The 27,537-nt window shown below is 41.8% G+C and overlaps 1 protein-coding gene across 2 annotated transcripts in view; it reads right to left on the reverse strand.

Annotated features, from left to right (window-relative positions):
* Positions 1-27,537, reverse strand: part of Foxp1 (forkhead box P1) — a 606,957-nt gene that overhangs the window by 358,738 nt on the left and 220,682 nt on the right. The window lies entirely within an intron of this gene.

A 27,537-nucleotide genomic window follows, 5' to 3' on the forward strand; every position in this document is an offset into this window, starting at 1 on the left:
AAGTTTTAAAATCCCAAAGTGACTAGTGTGCAGTCATGATTGAAAAGCAATAGAAACAGCAAATATCTACTATTGAGATTAAGCTAGAAGACGACAAAGAAGTGTCTACTGCCATAGTCCTATCACAAGAGACTGGAGTCTTCACCCCCATACAGAAACAGAGATGATAAAAATGAAAGTCTGGTTGTGGTAGATTTTTAAGATGGAATTCAATATGGACCTGGCAATCAAAACTGTAAGCAACAAGAAAACAAAAGAGGATACAAGATGATAGCTTCTATGCTGTGGCAATCATAACTAAGTAGACGGGAAAAAGGAACAACAGCATCAGCTTTTAGCTGAAATACACAGCACACTGTGTATTTTACCCATGTTCTAGAAAGGTGCAAGAGATTGAAGAAAACCCAGGGTGAGTAGCTTTTATCTGAAAGTTTGGAACCAGAAGTATCTCAGATTTTATGCTCCAACTTTCTCCTCCTCCTCTTCCTTCTCCTCCTCCTCCACTTCCTCCTCATTCTCCTTCTCCTCCTCCTCCTCCTCCTCCTCCTCCTCCTTCTCCTTCTCCTCCTCCTCCTCCTTCCTCTTCTTCTACTTGTTTGTTCATCTTGGGACCTGAACTCAGGGTCTGGATACTGTCCCTAAGCTTTATCACTCAAAGCTAGTGCTCTACCACTTTGAGCCACAGCATCACTTTCATTTTTATGGTGGTTAATTGGAGAGAAGAGTCTAAAGGGCTTTCCTGCCCCGTCTGGTACTGAACCATGATCCTCAGATCTCATCTTTGTGAGTAGCTAGGATTACAGGCATGAGCTACTGGCCACTGGTTCGATTTTCTTTTACTTTTTTTTTTAATATTTGGACTATAATCATAAGATGTGGAAAGCAACAAACTCTAAAAATGAAATTCATTTGTGTTTTCAGTATATCTTCTGCACATAACCTGAAAGTGAATTTACACAATATTTTTAGTCCTTCTGCACTGGCTGCAATTTACCATGTGAAATCAACTGCAGATTCCTCCATTTGTGACCTCACATTGAGACTCACAAAGATTTCGGATTTTTTTTGTCAGTCCTGGGGCTTGAACTCAGGGCCTGGACTCTGTCCCTGTGGCTCTTTGTGCTCAAGGCTAGGACTCTACCCCTTGAAGCCACAGCACCACTTCTGGCTTTTTCTGAGTAGTTCATTGGAGATAAGAGTCTCACAGACTTTCCCTGCCTGGGCTGGCTTTGAATCTTCCTCCTCAGACCTCACCCTTCCTGAGTGGCTAGGATTACAGGGGTAAATCACTGGTGCCCGGCTTAGATTTTGGATTTCAAAGTGTTTTGATCTTCACACCTTTTCAGATGACAGTTGTTCTACCTATTCTCCTAGAGAATTCAGAACCCAGAATTGCTAGTGGCATCTTTCTTTACAAGGCAAATCATGTGTCTTAAAACTTCCACCTAGGGGAATGAGAGCAAAGAAACATACATCACAGGTTCTGAGGCCTCTCCTGGAGTGAGGCTGAGCATTAATGGCCCTTCCATCTGGCATCCACAGCAGCTGCAGGGACTGCTCCTAGCATCTCCCACTAGTTGGCTGGGTAGCCTTGGACAGTTTGCTGGGGTTCTCTGTGCTTCAATTTGTCAGCACTGAAAGAAAAACAAATCTTGATCTAGAGCAAGGGGCTACCAAGTAGCCCCTCCAACTTGAGAATTCCATAATATACTCTAAAGAGTATACATTTTCATATGATCTGTGGTGAGTTCCACCACTTGCAAAGTTATTACATTATAGAGAAGTACATTACTATATGTGCCTGAGATAATACACATCCATTTCAGAAATTACATGCAGATTTTAACTTCTGCACAATATATTATTTCCTTTTTCTCTTAAAGTGTATCATCAGGCAGACACACTCACTAAGTTATTTACCTCTGAATGCCAGGGCTATTTTGGTTTACTTTTGCCATATAAAGTAAGGGGTGGCTAACTCTAATGTGTGGGAGGCAGAGGGTCACAGTAATGAGCCAAGTAGCTCAGGAGAGAATAAATCCTGGACCACGCCTCATCCAAAGGCCATATAGAATTCAGGTCTGGAACCCAACTTCCTTTGGGGAATGTGGGCACAGTGCTGCCCCCATTTTTTTCACAAAGGTAATCCACAGTTGTCTTTTGTGAAACAGCTTCATATTCAAATACTGACAACTCATTCAAATTACCTTCAAATGGTATTGCTGAACAATACACAGCAGGTCCAAAGCTGCGGCCTAAGGCCTGCATCCTTCCGAAGTGGCTAAACCCGAATAGCATAGAGGAAGAAGAAAGTTCTCTTCCGTCCCTCTGACAGTGACCACTGGCTTCAGCAGAGCCAGGTTTGATCAGCAATGCCAGCACAGTTTTCATAGCTGTCTACAGACCGAGGGCCTAGACAGAACTCTCCTACAAACAGCTTTGGTTTGTATGAAACATTTATCTGTGGCACTCAAGCAGAAAGGAGAATACCTGAGAAATAGTGTCTTTGTGTACCAAATACCAGAGGTTCTTTAACACTGAGTGATAAAGATGCAATGGTTTACGCAGTGCTGATGGCAGCCACGTTATCTCTCCCTCCCTGCTTTCAAGATAACAGAACAGTTTATTTCATATGAATATCACTCTTCCTTTCAAAGAGGAAAAGAAACCTTTCACGACAGCATTTTCTTACGGAAAGGACTAAACAATCTGGCACATATTAGCAGGAGGATGCGAGCCTGCCTGGCCCAGGCCACTGCCCTCTTCTTCAAAGGGTAATGAAATGTGATCTTCCACTGCCAGATCGCCTAAAGATGAGGGCTGTAGTGCAAAGCAGAGGTCCAGCTAATAGAAGAGAGTCTCCACAAAGAGGGGCAAGCCTGCACGACCCACTGCCCCACGGGGACACAGTGGGTTAGAAAAGAAAAAAAAAATAACAAGCATAAGAGGGGTCCAGATGAAAAATAATGATGCAATAATTACAGATGGCTATGTCTCAATAGACCCACATACACTGAAAGTATACTAAGATGAAAATGCACCTAAGACACCTCATCCAGTGCACATCTGAGCTCAGAGCACAGCTCAGCCAGCACACCACTGGCCCCTGTTGTCACATTGGGTTGGGGCTCAGGCTCACTGCAGTTGATCATCCTGGAGAGAGAGAGGATCAGACTTCATGCTGCTCCTCTGGAGAAAGGTCAAAAGGTAAAAAGTGGAGTCTGGTTTCTCCTGCATGTGGATCACATTGGGATTATGGTGAAGTCAAAGGATCAGAAGTTGAATATTGTCATTGGGGACCATGTGTGGAAGAAAGCTCCCAACGATGTGCGCTGGTGAAAGAACCTGCTGGTGACCACTGCACTTCCATGCTGATTCCGTGGGAGCTGGAGGGCAATGCTCAAGGCATCCTTGCCCTCATCACAGAACCTGTGTTAGGGTTTCAGAATGAAAGCTGTGTTCCTAGTGAACAGAAGGGAGGAGAGAAGAAGGAGGTTGGAGCTATGTATTTCAGCACAGGTCTTGAATTCCATCTAGGGAGAAAGCCACAATTGCTTCCTTCATCTAAAAGATCTGCTATGAGAAAGGCGTTCTTGTCAGGTTCCCTGGTTGGAATGACTTAAGTGGGTAAATAAGTTTTAAGGCAAATCCATTAATCCCATCAGTAGCTAGGGGAAGAGAAGACTCGAAGGACATAAGAAGGTAGGAGAAAGGTGAGCATAACAGAGTGACACAGAGGGTAAAGATGAAATTCAATTCTGCAGAGCCCTAGAGGAAGGAGAGAAAATAGCAAGCCAACTGCAAAGGAAGTAACAGAAGGAAAGGGAAAAACAGTGCTCAGTGTGTATCAGGCACAACTGTTACACTGTTGTTACCCCATTGAAGAGAAGAGAAAACTAAGGGCCAGCAAGGGAACTGGTCCCAGATACACAGCTTGCCAATGGCAATACGTACAGGTGAAATCACTCTAAATTTTACCCTCAAATTTCTCCACCATCCTGTAATGCCTCATCCAATCTGGGCACATAAGACAATACTGAACAAATGCACTAAGCTCTGGAGAGAAGAGAATGGATGCTTGGGAATCCCTTGTGTGAGGACATGTTTGAGGCAGACTTAGATGAATTTATGAGGGCAATGGTTGAGCAGGAAGAGAGGATAGCATGTTTGTCACTCCAAAGTGGGGAGTGAGGTCTGACCCCAGTCCTGAAATCGACTCCTGGGAGCCCTGAAGAGCAGGCGTACCTGCTACCCTTTCTCAGCTAGTCATCTGCAACAGAATCGGATGTGTTCAAACACGTACCCACAAATCAGGAAACCTGACTGCCAATCAATTCCCCACCAAAGTTATGACCAGAGCAAATGAGCTGCTGGAAACTGTAGCTCACTTCCATCACGCACATAAGCTCACTGCTGACAAATTATATGTGAATCTCAAAGTTCCCCTGGCCGCATCTTCAATCTTTTGCTAATTAGTTCTTCCCAAAATGAGGCACGCATTTAGATCTATAACTTTATTACTGAGATTTGGCACCTTGTCGAATCAGAAATGTCCTCCCAGAGCATCGTGCAACCTTTCCATTCACAATAGTAGGCCATGCCAGCCCCTCGAAAGCTGCATCCACAGCCACATTGGGTTGTTCACTAATATTAGAGATATTTGAAATGATTTCCATTGGAGAGATAATTAGTATTCAAGACCCATGAAGAGCTGAGATGATGAGGGCGATACCCTCACTTGCAGTGGGAAGAATTGGCGTGGCCTAGTGTTTGTGGATCTTACAGCTCGGCTTTGAAATCCCCATTGTAGCACAGAACCCCACAGTGAAAAAGAAAACCACTATCACAATTAAGAAGACAAAATCAAGAGAAAAGGGCCTCTAAGTAGAAAAGAACAAAGCCAAGAGCTTTTAACAAGCCAGCCAGCAGCCCAGCAAGAGAGAAGTCCCAGATGAGGGATCTCTACAAGTGACAAGAGCCACTTTTCAAATTTTTCAGAAAATAAACGGGGTGCTAGTGACTCATGTCCGTAAGCCTAGCTACACAGGAGGCCGAGTTCTGAAGATAACAGTACGAAGAACTATTTCCTTCCTGGGAAGGAAGGTCTGAGAAATTCTTATATTCAATTAAATAGCCAAAGTCCGGAAGTGGAGCTATGGTTGAAATGGTAAAACATGCATGCATGCATATACATACATACATACATAAAATTACTTTCACATAAATAGGAATGAGAGAAAAAAATGAGGTTAAATGCTACAAGTTACAAAAATAATAAAGTAATATCCAACAGAAAATGAAGGCATATACCATGTCATCACATGAATGTATCATTTCAAATGAGCTGAAATATTAAGAATATGACATAAAATCTGAAAGAATAACAATTCAGAATTAGACTAAGAAGGAGAAAAGAAACAAAAAAAATCATCTTAGAAATGAGGAATACTTCAAAAGGACAGAAAACAAACTGACAGAAGAAATAATGACTTAATGAGAAAAGTTTCTAAAACAAGAAATGAAGATATAAATTAAAAGAATTTAAGGAAAACTATCAAATAAATAAAGAAGATCTAACATATATAAAACAATAGTCTCTGAGCAGGAAATCAAGGAAGGGAACTGTTAAAATATCAGAAAAGTACTACTCAAAATAAAATTTCTCGGGCTGGTGTGTGGCTCAAGTGACAGAGTACTTGCTTTGTAAGTGCAAAGCTCTGAGTTCAAACCCTAGTCCTGACAGAACAAAAATACATATGTATACAAAATAAAATTTCTTTAAAAAGTCAGAAACTATTATTGAAAAACAAACTGGGTAACTGGATAACTCTGTATATCTCCCCAAAATGTCCAAGTATAAGATACATTCCAGTAAAATTACTCAACTTGAGATATATTATGCCAGAAGAAAATGGAGTAACATATTTAAGATACTAAAAAGAAAATGTGAGCCAACAATTTCATTTGGTAAAAACTTTGCTTTAAGAACCAAAGGTGCAACAAACTTCTCAAAATGTAAAACTAGAATAGAATGACAATAGATATCAATATTTACCATTGCCATTTAGCATTGACCGTAGCTCCATTACTACAACTATGATCATATTAAAGGGAGTACAGTATAAAAGACAGTATGCTCTGGGAAAATAATAGAATACAATCATTTAAAAAAATGGAGGGACTAGAGGCATGACTTAAGTGATAGAATGCCTGCCTAGTAAATGTGAGCCCCTGAGTTCAAACTCCAATATTGCCCAAATAAGAAGAGAAGGGAATTAGAAAGGAAAGGAAGAGAGGGAGAAGGAAAAGGAGAGAGAAATGCTTTGAAATGCCAGTGGTGATAGCACTGGTATTATTTTTCTGAGACTGTCCTCTATGTATAAGCAATTACAAGGCATCCCAATTCTGTCTTTTCCTTAATTGTCAGAAAAAAAAAAAGATCAAGCTATCGTAGATAAGAGCCTAAGGAGAAGGCCTAAATCTTTAGATATAAAATAAGAGTAATCAGGAATTTGTGAAGTCTACATGCACTGACCAACGACAAACATTTTTTAGTGGAAAACAACTTTCCACTAGAAAGAATGGCAATTGATGATGAGAAAGGCTGATTTCACTTCTCAGGTAAGAAATACTGGCAGCATACTTGGCTAGCATAACCAATGCTCTGTCACCACAAAAAGACAGACAGAGACACAGAGAAACAGAGACTATACACACACAGAGACAAAGAAAAAGACACAACAGACACAGGTGAGCCTGAAGCATCCCATCACAACAGTTTAAAGAGAAGCTCTGAAACACCAGTCTTGCTTTTCCTTCAGGAAGGACAGTAGATTAAATGTGACAAGTTCACTAATCAGAGACACAACTCAATCTTTCATCAAAACCTGGGAAAACAAATGATTGAAATGCAGACGTGTTTAAATGTATGGCTCATAAAGGTATTAACTTTCCAATTCATCATTGTGAAAGTTAGTAAAGAGGCAGAGAATTTGGTGTGTGTCCTGTATTTCCTAAACAAGCAGTACTACTGAGTAATCAATGGGAAGATTAATGGGAAGCTAAAGAATAAAATGAATAAAACTTCCAGCTAGTCAGTAGTGCAGTTAGAATTCTACTCTTTCGCCTCCCCCAGTGAAATTATCAGACCAAGCTCCTCCCTCCCTGAATGGAGACGCGAACACCACTTTGAGTCTTACTGAAGGGATCAAACATCAGCCTCTAGATCTAGCTGTCAGTCAGCATGAGATCCACACTGGCAAACCCTCAGCTCAGGGGAGAAAAGAGAGGAGATGACAGGAAACTTACAATGTAAGAAACTTAAAATCATGTCAAAAAAGGGACAATGCTAAACTATGGTGCCCAGGAATGCACAAGGAGGTAATAAGATAATAAACAAAAGTCAAAATATTAGTCAGTTTTGGAACAGAATGTGGATTCAACAGATGAGAAAAGTTGGATTCCTTGATTTGAATGGTCATACAATGGTGTCCATCTTAAGATAATGTATATATAAATACATACACATATGATGCTATTCAATAAAGTAGCCAAAAAAGGATATTCTTATGTACAGTGTGTGTGTGTGTGTGTGTGTGTGAGTGTGGTATGTGTGTGTGTGCACGCTGACTTGCCAGTCTTGATTCTTGAACTCTGGGCCTAGGCATTATCCTTGAGTTTTTTTGGCTGAAGGCGAGTACTTTAGCACTTAAGCCACAGTTCCTCTTTCTGCTTTCTATGTGATTATTTAGAGATAAGAATTTCACAGGCTTTTCTGCCTGGATTGTTTTCAAATCATTATCCTCAGCACTCAGCCTCCTGAGTAGCTGGTATTACAGGCATGAGCCACTGGTGCCCAGCTCCAGTAAATTTTAAAGAAAGTGAAATTTAAAATATAGTCCCTTTGTTTTACAGGATATACTGAAATGCTTAGTAGACATAGATCATGTTTTAGATGGGGCAGAAAAAGGAAACTCGGGAAAAGACTGATTTGTGTTGGTAAGTCTACAGTGCACAAAAAGTGGGAGGACGGCTTAGTATTATTTTGTTTTACCTTATTAAAAATAAGTGCATGTCCCTCAAATATATTACCTAATTGCATTTATCCTAATTTACCTAAGGTATGTGAATACTGACTATTCTTTGAAGTAACAGCAAAGGCGATCCACTTTCCAAGTGAACACTGAGGAGTGAAAGATAAGAATCATTGCATCTCCATGCACAGAAGGAACTCCAACAGCCCAACGAATCTGATTTCAAAGTCACTGGTATGTGGCATCCAGAAATGTCCATCCCAAGGACAATACAGTAGTCCTTCAAAAAGGTTAATAAGATGCCTTTACTATGGATGGGTAACGGATCATTTCGATTAACATGAAACATTTATTAGCCATCAGGAGCAGATAAGGCCGTAGCAAAATAAGGCAGCAGCATCCTTGCCAAATCAGGCACTTAAGACATGCAGCCCAATTAGACAAAGGACAGCCAGGAAACACTCCCTCCACTCCAGTCCTCACGCCTCTGGCCTGCTGCTGGGCTCACAGAGAGCATTCAGGAGAAATGTGTTCAGCAAGGATTTACAACAGACTCAGAAAGGAAAGATCAAAGTTTGGCCAGTGGGGTCACAGGTATTTCTAAGCAAAGTAAATGATATAGAGAAATGGGAGGCTAGACAGTCACACAGATCAGTGCAGGAAACACAAAAATATATGTGACATAAAGACCAGAGAGTCTCAAAAGAAGCTAGGTAGAGGTCAAAACTAAAGAACCTGAAAGACTGAAGGGATGGGGAAAAAAAAGTTTTTAAAAAGTGTCCATTAATCCTCTTCTTCAGCTGAGAGCAGGACAAAGGTCAAGGACAAAAGCAAGTAATTATTAAAGAGGCATTATTAAATAAACTGGAAAACAGGGAGGGAAAACATCTTTAGAAAATATCTTCCCAGCCAGGTGTCAGTGACTCACACCTGTAATTCTAGCGATTCAAGAAGCCAAGATCTGAGGATTGCAGTTCAAAGCCAGCCTGGGCAGAAAAGTTCATGAGACTCTTATCTCCAAAAAACTACTCAGAAAAAGCCAGAAGTGGAGCTACAGTTCAAGTGGTAGGAATGCAAGCCTTTAGTAAATGAAGCTCATAGACGGCACCCTGGCTCATAGTTCAAGCCCCAGGACTGACAAAAAAAAAAAAAAAAGGAAGGAAAGAAGGAAGGAAGGAAGGAAGGAAGAAAGAAAGAAAGGAAGGAAGGAAGGAAGGAAGGAAGGAAGGAAGGAAGGAAGGAAGGAAGGAAGGAAGGAAGGAAGGAAGGAAGGAAGGAATATAGAAAGGAAAGGAGGGAGGGAGGGAGGGAGGGAGGGAGGGAGAGAAAGGAAGGAGATAAAAATACCTTCCCAACCAAAGCTTCAGTTATCTAGGGAAAATGTCAATATTTTCCTAATAACGTAATAGACACTGAACTATAATAAAGCTGTGATATCAGTTGAGTATCATGATCAGCACCTCTCAATTACACTTTGGTTAACGTACAAAGTACCATACACCAAAGGGGGCACTAGTAGAGTCAATATAAGAGATGTCCATATGGAAAAGAACGCCAGAAAGGCTTAAAGGCAGAAAGAAGAAAGACAGTGAAATACCCAAGTCAAATCCACACACACACACACCCCATTCCAATGAGAGAGAGCCGCGCTATCTTGGAAGGTCCATTCTGTATGTACTTGTGCCTGGCTCTGATCCAAATATTCCACACAGCTCTCTTTTATATTGTATTCTATCGAGTGAGATTTGGCAACTGAAATCTATTATGATGTCAAAAGGTAGCTGACAACATAAGACACATCCCGCTGAGTTGATGTTGCATACGGCTAAATTTACAACAACACAAGTATCATAAAAAAAATTATAAGAACTGCAAATTAACCACTGATTTCTAGTTTCCTGACATAAATAATGGTAAGGACCTGGATAACTTCCAAACATCTTTACCACTGTTTAATTTGTCAAAATCTATCAAGAGTATTTCAACCACAAACCTGTCCTCTCAGGTACATTATCATTCCCACACTCAGATTAGCATCGGTAGCAACTCAAGGAAGACGGCGTAATTACTCTGTCTCCTAGAGGATTCTTCTCTCCCTGCTGCAATTCTTCAATGTGCCAGTGCCTCGCTCCTTCTTAAGTACCATTCTTGCTCTCAATTAGTTATTTAAGATCATTTAAAAATTTGGCTCTAATTTTGTGAGATGTCTCTCTGCTTTCAAAATTAGTCCCTCATTACACAGTAAAGGTTCCTACTGGGCTCAAATTAGCAAGATTTTCTGTTTACTTCCTATTTGTGATCCAGGAATGCTGGTAGCAGTATGGTGCTACAGTAGTTAACTAACAGCTGTTGGGAAACCCAGCAGGTAGACAAGTCACACATTGAAATAAAAATGATAAAGACAATTGTTCCATCTTCAGACAAACTTGAGAGTACAGAAACACCACCAACCATTAACTTTATGGACCATTCACACAGACAACAACACAAAAGATGGTTTTAACATATACACAAAAATCTCCTCTTGAAGAATTATTTTATTCGTGGTGAATTTAAAATTATGGCTCAATGAGTTTATTATTCATAGAGGCACACAAAAATATGGTGAAAGGGTAATAAAGTAGCTAAAGAGATATCGACAAGCAAAGACAAACGCCTAATTTCAAAACTCTCCAGTAAGAAATCACATTTTATATGTGCAAGTGCTTACAACCCTTGTCCCCTTGTCATATGTCTAGAACAAATTTGTAATGCTGCTGAAAAGAAACAAATTAGTGTTTGGCTGTAACACTGTTAGGAAAACAAATTCATCCAAAGTATCACTGTCTCTAAAGCCAAATACACATTTGCACAGAAACTAGGCAGTTCCAACTCTTTGATTAGTCCTGATCTGGTGAGTGGAAGGAGATGTTTGATAGATACTAAGTAAATCTAGCATACCCTACTTGTGACCAAATTGGTTTATTTCACATTTCTGTATTTTGGGGGAAAAGCAATTTCTGTAGGACAGTTGCACCTGCAGTTTGCCATGTGGCATACATACAGGAAGGGCCGTAGAGTCACAGATTGAGCAGCAACGAGAAAATTACATTTTATTCTTATTTGCCAAAACACAAAAGCATATTTTCCCATGGAATATGTTTATATTATGTTAGTTCATGTCTGCATAGAGGAAGTGAACAGTAGAGATGAAACATGGACCTGGGTAAATCAAAGCCCCGAGTCACCTGCCACTGAAGATAACGCTGATTTGGCCTCAATTGGCCCTTACCAGCTGCCTACAATAAAAAAGAAATAATACACTGGATAAGTAAGCCATCAATCCTTCCATTCTCTTAATTTAAATACAGACTGGATATTCCTACCAACTGCGCCTTTATATTACTGAACTTTTCATGAGTGTGATACAGTGTTTGCACCCTAAATCAGAGTTGAAGTCCTCAGTGGCTGACCGGGTCAGAATGCTTTCTTTTGGGTGTCTCAAGAAAGTCTAAAAACAAGATCATGTCATCTGCATCTTTCCCTATTTGGATCCCCTTTATGTTTACATATTGTCTTATTGCTGTAGCTAGGCATTCTAATACTAAATTGAAGAGAAGTGGAGAGAGTGGACATCCTTGTCTCATTCCTGAGTTTAGAGGAAATGGCTTTAGCTTTACACTATTAAGTATAATGCTGGCTGTAGGTTTGTCATCCCAAAACACATGAGGTAAACATTGATGGAAATCAAAGGGGAGACAAGGAATTTAACAATAATAGTCGGAGTCTTCAATACCCCCATTATTCCAAAGGGACACAAGTAAGTTCAAAAAAAGAAGACAGGAACAATGTTATGAACCAACTAGACCCTAGAATGTTCCATAGAAAATCCAACTAGATAAAGATGATACATACCTCTCAAGGACATTGTCTCAGAAGAGGCCATATACTGAGACATAAAACACATTCCAAATCCAAAACTATATTCTCCAAGTATAACAGAATAAAATCAGAAATCAGTAGCAGAAATTTGGTAAATTTACAAACGTGAAAATAAAACCACATTCCTATGACACAAGGAATCAAAAGTAATCATAAAGGAAATTAGAAAATACTTGAAATGAACAAAAATACAGACATAACAAAATCTACAAGATACCAGGAAAGCCATGTTCAGAGGACATTGTATAGCTGTAAACACCAACATTTATAAAGATCTCAGTAAAGTCTATTTTGAATTAGTTATTCAGTAATACAGTAACATATCCTAGAGCATGAGTCTCTAGTCCTAAGACTGAACAACCATAATAATTATTTTTATTTAGTAAAGATACAGATTTAAAGTTGTAATAACCTAGAATGCCCCAAAGTGTATTTCCTCAATGATTGAAAAAATTTAAATGAAGAAACTAAGGTCACCTAATAAAAAATCCTTCAAGCCACTGTCTTTGGGATTATACTTCTTTTGAGATGGATGTGTCTTTTCGTTTTTGTGGGACTGGGGATTAAACCCAGGGCCTTGTACATATTATCAGAATAGCACTTAGCTACATGCCAGGCCCTAGAAATGCACGTGCATCTTCAATGCACACAAGGAATTACATCCATTAGAAAACTCACATGTCAGAGCATTCTTCGTTCACTTTAATATTTATTGAGATTTCAATAATGAGAAGAATGATCATCACTGCCTCTTCAAGATGAATGAGGGTAAATGTGGGAATACTAGAGAGGACAACATCAGAAAGACAAAAACAAAAACAAAAAAACACCATGTTGAGCACTGGTGGCTCACGCCTGTAATCCTAGCTACTTGGAAGGCTGAGATCTAAGGATCACGGTTCAGAGCTAGCCTGGGCAGGAAAATCCATGAGACTCTTTATCTCCAATTAACTACCAGAAAACCAGAAGTGGTGCTGTGGATACACCAATGTTAAGATTGTTTTAGGCTTAGCCAGAGAATCACGCAGACATCCAGGTACAGAGAACAAAGTAAGGTTTATTGCCCAGAAAGGGGCCGGCAAGACCCCTTCTCACAAGGGAGAAGTGAGAAGAAGTGCCCGGCTATTGTCTGAGGTGACCTATATAACCTAGGAGGTCTAGGAGGGGCTCGAAGGGGCTAGGAGGCAGAGACCCTGGTGTGGAAGTGTGGAGCAGGGACTTCATCATGGCAGACTAGGATTTATGGCTGCTGTCCAAATAGTAGATAAGGGGCCCTGTGCTAAGCTATGGGAATGGAGCTCATTTGGCTACCAGAGGCTCAAGGACAGAGCCCAGGTCCTGAGTTCAAGTCCCACAAATGACAGAAAGAAAGAGAAAAAGAGAGAAAGAGAAAAGGAAGGAAGGAAGGATCGATCTTGGTTTCTAACACCCAGGGAAAGTTGTGGGAGTCCATGAGATGTGGTCTTAAATACACAAAACTAATCCTAGAAAGGCAAGTGGGGAGCAGAGTCCACAGAGACCACATTATTTCTGATTAAGTGATCTAAGAAGTCAACCCAATTCAAAAAAAAAATCTGGAATTAAAAAGCAAACAGAAATTGACTCAAATATGAAATATGCTTTCAATATTTTTAAATAGAGACAACAGGAAGTTGCACACCCAGCTTGCCCTAATGGCATCTTTTATAGATGCACACACACTGCTAGAACCAAGAAACTGGCTTCTATCCCTTCCTGTAGAGCAAATGACATACCTCCCTTATTCATTCCACATACTATTTCTGTAACCAGGGCAGTTTAATATCATTAACCTCTCTAAATCCCAATTCATTCATCTGTAACGTGAAGGCAGTGAGCATAGCTGGTTCACGTACTAAGATTCAGTAAGACAGTGCTAAAATACTGTTTCCAAGAGTAGCTGTCACATAGTGAGAATGTGATAATGGGCACATTATAATTATTAAACAAGACTTTTGGGATTTCCACTTTTGCTCTGACACTTTCCTGGAGACCCTTCCAACTTCCCACAAATAGAGATGGCATCTGGCCCCCATGTTATAGTTGAAGAATCCTGAAGGACAAAATGCTAGAAAAAAATGTTGCAATGTATTCTGTTTGATGGATTGAAAGGAAACAGAGCTCAAAAGCCCTTACCTGTACACATATGCAGATGTCATTTTTAACTGTGCTGTCAACAGTACAATGCCTTAGAGGTATGACTGACAAGCCCTCTTAGCCTCCAAGGGCAAGAGGAGTGGAGTAAATGAAATACTTGAACCTACAAACCTATCCTGAATAAGCAGCTCCCACTTTATATGGCTTTGCTTCCTCTGGGGCTGAGGATGTTAGTTTGTTGTTTATCTTATTTCCTACCAAAAGTGCATAAATCTTACATCTGTTTTAACTGAACAGAGTAAGTCAGGACCTACTTACTGTCTCATAATCACCAAATTCACTTGCATCAAAACTCAAAGAAAGTGAGGGCTCTCAGAGATGAGTTTTTTAATAGATCTTAAATACATCTTTGAATGCCTCTTGTGCACACACAAAAAATTACATATGCAAGCACTGTGTATGCTGGCGCATACATGTAAGCCAAACACTTGGAAGGCTGAAGTAAGAGAAGCATAAGTTCAAGGCTAGCGTAGGCTATTGAGCAAGACTATGTCTCATTAAAAAAAAAAGAAGTACATACACAAATAGTTACAAACACAACAAAACTCTCTAGTCAGGGCTGGGAAGGTGGCTCAGTGGTAGAGTGCTTGCCTTGCATGCCTGAGGCCCTGGGTTCGATTCCTCAGCACCACATAAGAAAAAAGCCGGAAGTGACACTGTGGCTCAAGTGGTAGAGCGCTAGCCTTGAGCTGAAGAGCTGAGGGACAACGCCCAGGCCCAGAGTTCAGGCCTCACACTCAGACATCCCCCCCCCCCCCAAAAAAAAAAGAAATCTAATTTTAGGGGCTGGGAAGGTGGCTCAGTGGTAGAGCATATGCCTTGCATGCCAGAGGCCCTGGGTTCGATTCCTCAGCACCACATAAGTAAAAAGAAAAAAGCCAGAAGTGGCGCTGTGGCTTAAGTGGTAGAGTGCTAGCCTTGAGCTGAAAAGCTGAGGGACAGTGCCCAGGCCCAGAGTTCAGGCCCCATGACTGGACCCAAAAAAACAAAACAAACAAACAAAAAACTCTCTAGTCTAAGGACTGTCATATCACACTCATGTGGTCTAGACTCTAAGCAACTGTCCTTCTCCATGATACTGAGGCTAGGTGAGTACCCAGAATGCTCTTGGGCCAGATACTGAAGCTAAGTAAGTACCCAGAATGATCTTTCATAGTGACATTTTAAGATACATGCATCTAATTTATAATGAGGAAAGAAGAACTTCAGTAGGTTTTTCCCCAGATCTGAAACTTTCATAGTTTGAATGGGTAAATGAGAAAGTTTAAGAAAGTAGTTATCTTTTGTTCTATTCTTTTTTTCTGTTTTGTAACTTAGCTGCATTTAAAAAGAAAAAAAACCTGCCACCCCCAACCAGTCTAAAACACCCAAGTGCCTACTCTGTTTCTTAACGTAGATTATTTGGATTTAGTTAAAAGGACAAATACTAATGGGCACTGATCAGCCAAAAAGAGAGAGGAGACATCTTTGGTTCATTTCACTGCTCAGACTCCTTTCTATTCTGTTAAGGTCAAACCAAATATGAAACATATTTGCATAGTTTCAGCTTTGAATTCAGACAGGCACCACCACCTCATGCCACGTGCTCCAGACCAAAAAAAAAAAAAAAGTCTGAGTGTAAGACTCAGAGTGTAAGACTCAGTGTAAGGGAAAGAAATGACCGATTCAAGACTGAAACCATCCAATACTACATACAACCAGTAACTATCCTAAAAGCCTTGGACTCGTAAGCTTGACTTACAGTTGGACCCAAGGAAAAAAGGATGTGGAAAACAACTCACTATCTTATAAACATGCCGATACAACTGACGCTGAGTTCCCTACCTGTGCAAAAGGAGGTGCTGTTAGTGCTGTAGGCCACTGCCTGGATCCAGTTCTAACTCCCTTTTTCTCAATGTGAACATACGTTGCCCTTAAAAATTACTCCTTTTTTCCAAACCTGGTGTTATGCAAGATCCCTGCTTGTTTTGGCTAAGGGAAGAAAATAAGAAGAGCCACCCAGAACTCCCCATTCCAAAGGGAGGAGTTTCCCAAAGAAAGCCGAGTCCTGCTGTTGTATTTGCTTTCAGCCTTGCCTGACCAAGCAAGTCCCATTCCTGAGTGCCAATGAGGGTCCTGGTCCTCAAGTGGCCTATGGAACCATGCCCCGAAGGTGTGGGGAGGGACTCTGTGGGCCCCTGTGCTAAACAAAAACAAAAACAAAACAGGAGTTGAGAGGAAGAAAAAGAAACAAAAACCCTAAGAAAACACCAGGAGTAAAGTGGTTATGAAGTCCTACATGCAGTTAAGGAAAGGTGTTTTCCAAACACAAACAATGAGAAAAGGAGGAGCTTTTTATGCCTAAGAATGCTCCAGAAGAAACCAGACTCTTCCCATGATGGAAACAAAACTTTATTCCTATAACCAAAATCCTCCCTAACCTGGGCATAGGCCATGAGGGAGGAGCTACCTGCACGGTCAAGAAAAACAACTACAGTTCTGCACATGGGGTATTGGTTTCAATGAGGAGGGACAATGCCAAAAACAGTCTAAGAATTAAGCACTCACATAATAGATCACTGTGAGCAAACCTCTCCTGCAGATGTTGGAGTCGGTGAGCTAAACCTCACACTTGGAAGGGTTATGAGACCGGAGCTATGATATATAAAGTAAGACCCAAAGCGCCAAAGTTTTGATTGAGCCAAGCAAACGTGGCTGTTTTTGTTGGGTGGAACAGGCATTTTTTTCAATGAGCAAGAAATTACGGTAAACATCTGCTCACCGTGACCACAGAAGAGATGTTTGTTTTATCCAAGGTTATTTTAAAGAAATAAATTCAATTAATAAAACCACACAGTAAAGGTATCCAGACTCCTAATATGTCTGCTTGCTTCAATCTACAGACCTATTCATTAAAGAAGCACTTTCCAGAAAGTTCCCCCACATTGCCACTGAGACGTCTAAGAGACCATGAATATGGGGTAAGAATTAGCTATTTCAAAAGACACTTGAACATCCAAGCCAGCTTTACTTTTTATTGCATCCCATAGTTTTTCTCTAGAGAGTTCTCTTCCTATCAGCAAGAATGTCTGTCTGTCTGTCTTTCATTTAGTTAACCTAACATCCAATTAAAAAAAAAAAGAAAAGCACAAATTCAACTGAGTATGATGGTATGGCTGTAATTCTAGAACTCAGGAGGCTGAAGCAGGAGGATTGTGAGTTCGAGCCCAGCCTAAGCTTTATAACAAGACTGTCTCAAAAAAAAAATTTTTTTCAAGACTAAGGGCAAAAGTCCATGGTAGATTACTTGCCTAGCATGTTCAAGACCATATGTTCAATTCCCAATGCTGCAAAATAAAGAAATTAATGTTCTATGCATTGAAAGTTTAACAACATCTATGGAACTGGCTCTTTCAAAAGGACTATAAGAATTAACATAACATAATCCAGAATGGTTTTGTTTTGTTTTTTTTTAATTCCTTACTCACTTCTTTCTTTAGAAGAGAGAAACTAGTGGGAAGCTGAAGTTTCATGCTGCCAATCAAATGTGTTGTTGAAGAGTCTCAAATTTAACTTTATCTCTAAAGGATCAGCTCCATTCTGCCAAAATAAGAGTCACCTGTGATTATTGTTAAATGTTCCCAGTTAAAAGAAAATAAACTAATTTGTAAGACAACCATTTTCATTCTGAATTAAATAAACTTCTGTAACTGCCTTTAATATCTGATGAATCTCCTAAGTCAAGAAAGGCTAGTTTTCATGGATTAGATACTTACACTAAATAAAATAAAAAAAACTGAAGTAAAAGTTCAATGGATGTGAAGAAAATATTCTCCCTTCGATTCTTTGATTTCTCTATTTTCCATGGCACCAGAACATAGCAATCTCTAACAGCCAAGCTGGGTCAACTGATGGGGAAAAACAATACTAAATTCATGTACTCCACTTACACCAATGACTGCCATATGGAACAAGGTCCCAGGGGATGGACAGCTCCAGAAGCAACTTAGCAGCTGGGGGTGGGGATGGAGGGCTATCGGTGTTTAAACTCCAACATATCAGACCCTAAAAGTTAAGTCTTAGGCATCTCAAGATGCCAGCTACCATATGTAGGTGTAGCATACATACATAGACACAAATGCATGCCTGTACATGGATGTGGGTATGTAGCAGAGGAGGAGGGGTCAATGCCAGCGTCTGAATGCCATGGTCTGTGACAGAAAATGAGGGGGGGAGGGAGTTGTGGGGATTCACACAAACTTCAGGATTTGCCGAACCTGGAAAGTGATTCTTGCATTGGCTGGTCTGTTCACTTTCTACAATGTTAAGTGTTCCATGGGAAGCAAGGACAGAAGGGAGGGGCTAGAAGGGAGGCAAAGAGGGAGAGGGAGAAAGCAGGCACATTGTTGATGCCCCAAATGCCCTTAAGTGATGATAAGCCATTAGGCAAGACATAGAAGGGGACCACAGAGGCCTAATGGTATTTAATAACCATCAGTGCCTTTAAGCTGTGAAAGAGAGCCAGCCTTAATGTAACCCACTAATTCCCCCAACACAGCCAAGATTCATTTCTACAAGTGACTCCAATATCAGAGGCCACCGTGGTCAGAATTGGAATATAACCATGTGCCACGACACTGAATTATGCTTAAATAAAAACGCAATGCATCCATCATGGATGTATAATAGAGGGATTAAACTAGCCGCAATTTGCAAGCCTGAAAAGAAAAATCCTACTGCAGGAAAAGCGTGATGAATGTCACATCAGAATAAAAATAAATAAATAACTTGGCCAGGGGTTGGGGTGGAGTGAAAGAAGAGTTCTTTATCCTTTATCAATTTTCCTTGTGAAATGCATGTAATGTAGCACATTTCAACATACTTCCCCATAAATGTAAATTTGTTTTGATGAGATGAAGAGCTTTTTAATCCAAATCGCACAGTGATACTTCTCTGCTGATCTGTTATAACTTACTAATCAGAGTTAACAGACTGCCTAATTAACCAAGTAGCATTTGCCAAGACCCAAATATGGGATGAATTGTGGGCCAAGGAGGAAATATGATAGACCTGAAAATTATTAATTCTGAGAAGCATTAAAAGCCTGTAGAGTTAAAGTTCTTTGCGAAATCTTGCCATCTTTGATATCTTCATTTTTTATAATAATTAATGGAAAAATGAAATATACACTCTATCCAGGGCATGTGGGAAGACATTTTTTTTTCAAATCAACTAGGTAAGCTGACATAACTAAATTGATTTTTAAGCCTTTGACAAGTGATTAGGTAAAAAAGAAAAAATCACAGTCTCTGATAATGAGTGAGATCTAGAGAAAATATGTAAGTGCCGCACTCAAGGATAGAGTCTCCTATGGGACAAGATGTTTATGGCTGGCCAGGTATGGTGGTACATACTTGCAATCCCAGCCCTCAAGAGGCTGAGGCAGAAGGATGAATAGTTAAAAGTCTAGCCTGGATACACAGTGGTTTTCAGACCAGTCGAAGCTACATAGCAAGGCCCATCTCAAGAAACCAAAAAAGAAAAACAAACATTGCTATTCCACTTGTGCCTTAGCCCTTCGGGAGTTACTATTTTTATCCTCAGGAACCATCTTAGAAAACCCAGATCCAGAATACTTTCTGCGTAAACAAATTCCTAGAAAAGTAACATTAAGAATTCTGTCATTTCAATCACAAACATTTTTACCATCCAGTTACCATGTACTTGTTAGAAGAGGAGGGCAATTTACAAGATGCCACATGCTTTTTATCTGATTCAAAACCTTTCATCGCTGGCTTCTCATTCTTTTCATTTCTATGGCTACTGTGTGACCCAAAGAGGTGAGTTTTAACCGAGCTAAGATATTTACATACCAGTTTTCCTAGGCAATTCACTGCCACCCCGAATATACTACAGGGTTTAACTCTAGAGAAAAGATCATCCATCAACGTGACACTTTTCCCTTGACTACTTTGCAGCTCCTATTCCTCCTCTGAGAATCCAGTGTGTCTAATGCTTGGTGAGGCCCTGTGAGAGCCCTTTCTGTAGCCACAGGAACAGAGACCTTCAGATCCTCCTAGCTTCTCCTGCACCATAGGAAAAAAGACCTTACTGCTGATCTTGAAAATGTCTGCTGAAGTCAAATATCCTACTAGGGTCAGGTAAATGTATAGACAAGGAATGGGAGGAAGAAGAGGAAAACAAGGTTCCTGGAGTATTTCTGACGCCATAGCCCACTTCCAAAGTACAGAAGGTCAGCTGACATATTACAACACTAGACAGAGGTGTCGTGAAGTCCCATCGCCCAGGGATTAGCTGGACTGGGGGATCATTACAGTTTCTTCCACCCTCCAGTTCCGGATAGTTAAGAGTATATCAAATACACTGCACACCCACACAGTCCAGCTTCTCTGGATCCAGCATCTTTCCTCCTACTTGCCAGCTTTACAGACCCAGGACCCACAGTCCACCACACCCGCCCGCCCCTCTAGAGCCGCATGATGACAGCAACAGGCTTTGGACTGCAGAGAAGCAAAAGGATTTAACTTCTGTAACATCTACCACCCTCTTCAGGAAAGATTTCTTCCTGCTACAGAAACAAGATGCATGAATACTTACGTCACAACCAACCTGGGAGTGCACCCAGTATAGAGCCCATTTACCCAGATGTGCCCGAAGCTAGATCTCCCATCAGATTGTTCAAGATCTACTCACTCTCATTTAACTCACTCTCCTTTAGCCTAAGCTAGTCAGTCATAGTCCAAGAGATCTCACATGCATGATACTGAAAGGCACAGAATCCTTAAAAGTGGTTCTGTTCTTTGGGTTGACAGGGTGATGTTGACACTTCAAGCCTTTTCAATAAAAACTTTACTTGCGTTCCCTTGCAACTGGTTTTGATGCATTTTTTAAGCCCAATATTTTACTCCTGTCAGAGGATCAGTCTTTGGCATGTAGCTTGTAAATTCAAAACTCCTATGAGTGAAGAACACTCAGGAGGCTGAGAGTTGAGGATCATGCCAACGCAGGCAGTTTAAGTCCTTGAGACTTTTATCTTAACTGCCAGAAAACGGGAGGTAGAAGCTATGGCTCAGAGCAGCAAAGCTCAAGGATAGCACCTAGGCCCTGAGTTCAAGCCCAACAACTGACCAACCTAAGTAAATAAATAAATAAATAATCCTAGGAGCACATAACGGAAAATAGAACTGTCATCTGGGGTGACATCTGAGTGAACTCCACTGGGGTCAGGGAGGTTGGGAGGGGGGAAGGGAGACAAATCCTTCTAAGTGAATTTTCTAGAACTAAGGGGGCTTCTGACCCAGCTGGCAGGAGAATGCCCTAGATACTGGACAGATGCTCTAGGAAGAAGAGCCTCTCACTCACCTCTTGTTCACACAGGTGATGGAGTGAAATAAACCAATGGTTTGGGAGATCCGAGTCTCACACAACATCAAATGAGAACCACAGAGATGAGGTTCATTGGAGTAATATGCCAGTGAAGAACAGCTCCAAGGATATAGAAGAAATGCCTTCACAGGTACCTCTAACCTTTATACCTACAGCTCTTGTTACTAGGAGGAAAGGCTGAAGCATTTGAGGAAGTCTAGAAGAATGAAGAACTGAAGTTTGCAGCACTCCTGTGCAGTGTGCCAGCAGGCCTGGGATGAGAACTATGGGTGTAAAATGCTCCAAGCCCTGCAGGCCACATGCAGAGAAAAAGAGTGTATGCTGAAGACCAGCTAGCCATGGGGTTCAGGGCTAGGGTTCCAGAGGAAGCAGTGTCTGGGCTCAACTCCCGCCTTCCATTCCTTATTTTTTATCTTTTTTCTATTTATGTCTTTTGCTACACTTAAACTCTAGGCTTTGATGCTGTCCCTGAGCTTTTATTTTTGCTTGAGGCTAGCACTCTACAAATTTGAGACACAGTTTCACTTCTGGCTTTTGTGGTTAATTGGAGATAAGGGTCTCACAGACTTCCCTTCCCAGGGTGGCTTTGAACCACGATTCTCAGATCTCAGCCTCCTAAATAGGATTACAGGCGTGAGCTCTCAGGGGCTACCCTCCACTCTTTATAAACAGGAAAAGCCGGGCAAGGCCTTTCACAGACTGTTGGAGTCATAACTACTTCTTAGAGTTATAGTGGGTTCATACATACCAAGTACTTGGATCAAGTGGGGCTCACAGTGCGTTCTTAGTCAAGGTAGCTCTGATTTTTCACAAACTGGCGCATTTCATTTAATAATGTGAGTGTCTCAATCGGGTTTCCATGAGATGTCCTCCTCTGGGAACCTCATGTAGCAGAAGGAGGACACAGGCTCACCAGGGATTCACAAGGGTGGGTAAGGGAAGCTCTTCTCTCAGGCACACCTGGGGAAAGCTGGGAAGAGCTGGGTGTGACTAGCAGCAGGACTCCCCAGTTATGACTCCCGTGTTGAGGAAGTGGGTCACGCGTGGCCGCACGGCTTAGGGTTACCCTTGCTGAGTGACTGAGGACAGACTGAGGACAGACATATGCATGAGGCACAGATACGCTCCAGGTCAGATGACAAGGGCCGGATGGGCATGGCGACAGGGGCAATTAGACACAGAAGCCCAGCACACGTCAGCCAGAGAGCAACGGCCACCCCAGCCCGACTCCACACAGCAAAGACCCGAGACGCTGAAGACAACCCTGGGAAAGCTCCTGACCAGCTAGAGATCCTCCAGCCCCGTCAGGCCGTGCGGGACAGGAAGGGCAGCCTCCTAGCGGGATCCCACCACGCTCCAAACACTTCCCAGACCCACCTCATGTGGGTCTGTTTCCCCTCTCATGAAGGATTATTCTAGTTTCTGACATGGTATGTGGAGAGAGGGGTGCAGTGTATTTTCAGAGATCTCAAAGAGCGGGAGTTAGCGCCTCTGAGGGTTATGAGGAGTTTAACGATTTCCCTGGTTTGCTCACTGACCTTATCTGAAATGCACCGGCTTTTTATCTTCTTCTTTATCCCACAGAAGGTGAAAGAAGTCAACTTGGATGCCTAACACATCGTTTTCATTTTGTAGTTTAATTCGTAGGTTGGGATGGTATAAAGGAGAAATAAAGCAAATGAAAACGTTGGTTTCTTAAGAGAGCGCTAGTTAACTCACAGGTCATGTAAATAAGAATAGGAAATCGGATATGGTTTATCATTTTCCAGCTAAAATCCTGTGATACAGAAAGAGAGAGAGATGGGCTTCTGTCTGTGCATCAGCTTTTATGTAACAAATTCCCAATGAACAACATGTCAGCCGCTGACACAACGTGACAATGTACATTACCAGCTTTAAGCAGATGAAAGAAATCGGTGGATAATAATGAGAGATATTTATAGCTAACTCCTCCAGCGATACAGACTAGAGTTTTATTTTTCTTAGGGAGTACTGGGGATTGACCTCAGGGCCTCATGTTTGCTAGCAAGATTCTGCCACTGAAGCCGTATCCCCAAGCAAATTTGCTTTTTCAGAGAGGATCTCAAGATTTTACCCAGGTCAGCATGGAATCACGATCCTCCCATCACTGCTTCCCTAGTAGCCGGGATTATAGACATGCACTGCCACGTCCAGCTTAATCTTGTGAAACAGGCTCTCGCTGGCTTCTTGCCAGGTCCAACTCCAAACACTAATCTTCCTACCTCTACTTCCCGAGCAGCTGGGATTACAGGCATGTACCACTGTGCCTGGCTGCTCAGACATGAGCGTGTATCTTTCAGAAGAAAGATACATGCATTTTAAGGACAGCAAGAGCAACTGTATATTTTATGTTAAAAATAGAAGAAGATTTACAGAAATTTAAGATACCTTCTGTTCTCAGGCAGACCAGAGCAGCTCTGAGTAATATAAGGGCATAGTGGATTCCCAGTAGGCAGCAGTAAGCCTTGTGGTTCTGGCTCAGATTCTGAGCACGGAGCCAGTTGAGCATCTGAGGTTTCTAACTTAAATTGTTCGAGATAAGTTATCAACTCCCAAAGGTTAACAAGTCAACACACAGAATGCAGACAACCCTCTACTTGGATTGTCCTCAAAGTGTTTTGTGTTATGTATCACCCTTAAAGTGTTTTATTTTGTTTCAGGCAGTACTAGGGTTTGAAATCAGGGACTTGGGCGTGCTAGGCAGGTACTCAACCAACTGAATCACAACCCCATCTCAAACTTTAAGTTTTAAAGCTAATGAGGAAACATTAACAAATATAAACAGGCACGGTCACAATACATTCCTTGCCAACTTTAAAATGAAGACAGTAATCTGGGCATGGTAGTGCATTCCTGTAATCCCAGCACTCAGAGGGTTGAGGGTCATGATCATGGTTGAGGGTCCCAAGCCAGCCTGGGTTATCATGAGACTCTATCTCAAAGAAACCAAAGAAGAAGAAGAGACCAAAAAAAAGCTCAAAAAAGAGAAGCCCTTGCTGATCTTTCCAAATTCTGTATCAGACCCTGGCCACAGAGCATTTGCTGGCACTACCTCATGTCATCCTTGCCACACCAACATGAACTAGGTACCACGAAGTACCTCCCTGCCTCAGATAAGGACACAGAAGGCCCAGAATGATCAAATAACTTGTCTAAGAATGTAGAGGTGGAAATGAGAGTGCGAGACCAAGAGCTGAGAATTCGCCCTCCTCAATGAACAGTGAAGGCCCCTGCCTTCTTTCCCATGGGGTGGGAGACACAAATATCAAGATCTCTACACTGCAGAGAGGCAACTTGTCAGAGAAAATTCCAACTCTCCCTTCCCACATGCTCTCTTCCTGGCCACCATGAGAAGTGAGATCCACAGGGAAAAGTGTTGACGGGCTCTGATGTATTCAACAAGACTGACTGTGTGCCAGCCACATGCTAGAAGCCCTGGGACCTGGGAAGCTGCACCCAATTAGACGGGCCTATTCCCATTTAGCACATGGTGACTTCCCAAGATTCCCCAGGTATGGCTCAGAGTCTCTGGTACCCTAGCCATGGCTGTGGTCACATGGTTTAACCGTTCCTCCAATATGAGACCAGCTCTCCTACCAGGCCACTCATGAGTACTGCAGGAAGCAATGACGGGAGACAACTGTCTACCAGGCAGACAGCTATCCACAGAGTCATGGCAGGTCGGTGGGCACTTCTGGGAGGCCTCTAGGTTCTAGCCTTTCATCCCAACACTGACCTTTGCTACAGGCAGGATCCGCACTGAGCTCCTTGCCAGGCTCACCTCATAGGCTCCAGAGAGAGGGCTGGCTTCTGCTTGTAACCCCAGCGTCCACAGGAGGCTGCTGCAGCCCAGGAAGATGGGTAATAGCTCTAGCGACTAAGTGGGAAAGTAGGGATCCAACTGCAAGCTGAGGGAAGTTGAAAGCAGTGTTAGCCACCACCATCCCAAGTCTAGCTCAGACCAGTACATGTCTGTAAGAGGGCCCTGAGATTCCTCAACACTTCACACAGGATGGGCAGGCTAAGAGGGAGAGGAAAACCCAAGGAAACAGAGTACCAATGGCTCACACCACAATCCTAGCTACTCAGAAGGCTGAAATCTAGGGACTGAAGTTCAAAGACAGCCCAGGCAGATAAACCTGAGAGACTCCACTCTCCAGTTAAACCCACACAAAGCCAAAGTGGAGGTATGGTTCACTGTAGAGCGTGAGCTGCGAACAAACATGCTAACAAAGCAAGGGCATGAGATCCTGAGTTCAAATCCCAGTATTTGACACCAAAATAAATAGATAGAGAGATAGCCCAACGTCAAGGAATTCTCATCTTACACCAGAAAATTTGGATGGGTGGCTTGCCACTCCAGGGTAAGCGTTCAGAAGACAGGAGGCACAGCCAATCACAGGATGTAGGGGATGGCCTGACGCATCTTTCAGGCCTCATGAGAACACAAGGCCAGGGTGAAGCCCTCTACAGTGTCTCACGCAGGCTGACGGAGGATGGGCCACGAGTCACAGACCCTCACAGCCACAGGAAAGGAAACTCATCTACATATGCAGAAGTGTGACTTGTGCATCTGCAGTTTGACTGGGACCCAGTTTACTCCTCAGATTGGCACTGGGACATTCAGCAAGAGTACTGCAGTTTTAAAACATCTCCTGAGATACATGTATCCTCGTTAAAGTCAAATGGGCATGGCATTCAAGCAGGACATATATCAAGGGAAAACACAGCATGATTTTTGTATGAGTAAACACAACTATAGCTTAGTAACCATTCACCTGTCCTTCCTTAGTTACTAGATCCCAGAACTTAAACTGAGTTATGCTCATGTTTTCAAATCAAAGGAAATATTTCTCAGCTTTATTTAAAGTTAGAGGTGGCTAGTAGGACATCATTACAAGTCATAAGTGAGGCTTCAGGAAAAGTTCATTCAATTAGTTTGCATTTGTTGGGAAGGCTTTTCTTTCTGCCTCTGTAACTTTCAGAATGTAGAGGCAATAGCTGGGAAGCCAGCAACCATATAATGTGATATTGAGGAAGAAATACTGTGCTTAAAGAAACATAGTAGAAAATTAGGAGACACAAACTGCTCTCCTCTGATGTCTTTTACGAGAGGATGCGCAAGTAACTTTTCAACACATACATACAGTAACATCTGTGTTACTAGAAAACAATTTTTAAATGATATAATGATATAGAAACAGAAACACCTCTGAAGATTACTCCACAATGTTCTGTGAGAAAAAAACAATCCCTATAAAATTCATGAATTGGGATTCTCATGACTCCTCTGTTCCGAAAGCTGTTTGTTTAAGTAGGTCTTTCCTCCTTAATTAGCACAGCTACTCCGGAGGAGCGCATTTGCCCAGCCTGTCTATATGTTTTGACATGCAAGACTTGTGAAATTCAAACACACTTGTAGACATTATTATTTATTAAGGCCTATATTAGAGCTGGAGGATCTTAAAACCCTCTTGGAATCTGATGATTAAAGGAAATTTAATCGTCCTCCATTGGCATGTACCCGGTGATCATCTCCGAGCACATCCCTTCTTCCAGATTTGATAGTAAAAAGGCATTTCAACAGCTATCCATCAACTGTTCAGACAGGACAAGTGCACAACAAACCACATTACTCCGGCTCCAGTAGCTCATCAAAGCCCAGAGTGCCTGAAAAGAAGCTGAAGGAGCCCTCTACTTGGTGAGCCAATGGGGCAGATGTTTTCTGCATGTTCACAGTGCCCCAGCCAGGGAGTAAAGCTGATACCTTCTCATTGTGTTCTCTCTCTGTCTCTCTCTGTCTCTGTCCCCCCCCCTCTTTCTTTCTTCGGATGGACTGGGACCCAGTGGGGTCCTCGTTCAAGTTCACAAGTATCACCTTTTCTGCTTTGATGCATCCCTATAGGCTTACTGCCTGTATTTTTTAATTTTTTTAAAATGGTGGTTCTGGGGCTTAAACTCAGGGCCCAGAGCTTGCTAAGCAGGCCTCGACCACTAGAGA

Source organism: Dipodomys spectabilis, unplaced genomic scaffold, assembly GCF_019054845.1.
Source record: "Dipodomys spectabilis isolate Male_0828 unplaced genomic scaffold, ASM1905484v1 ptg000054l, whole genome shotgun sequence".
Classification (NCBI taxonomy): Eukaryota; Metazoa; Chordata; class Mammalia; order Rodentia; family Heteromyidae; genus Dipodomys; species Dipodomys spectabilis.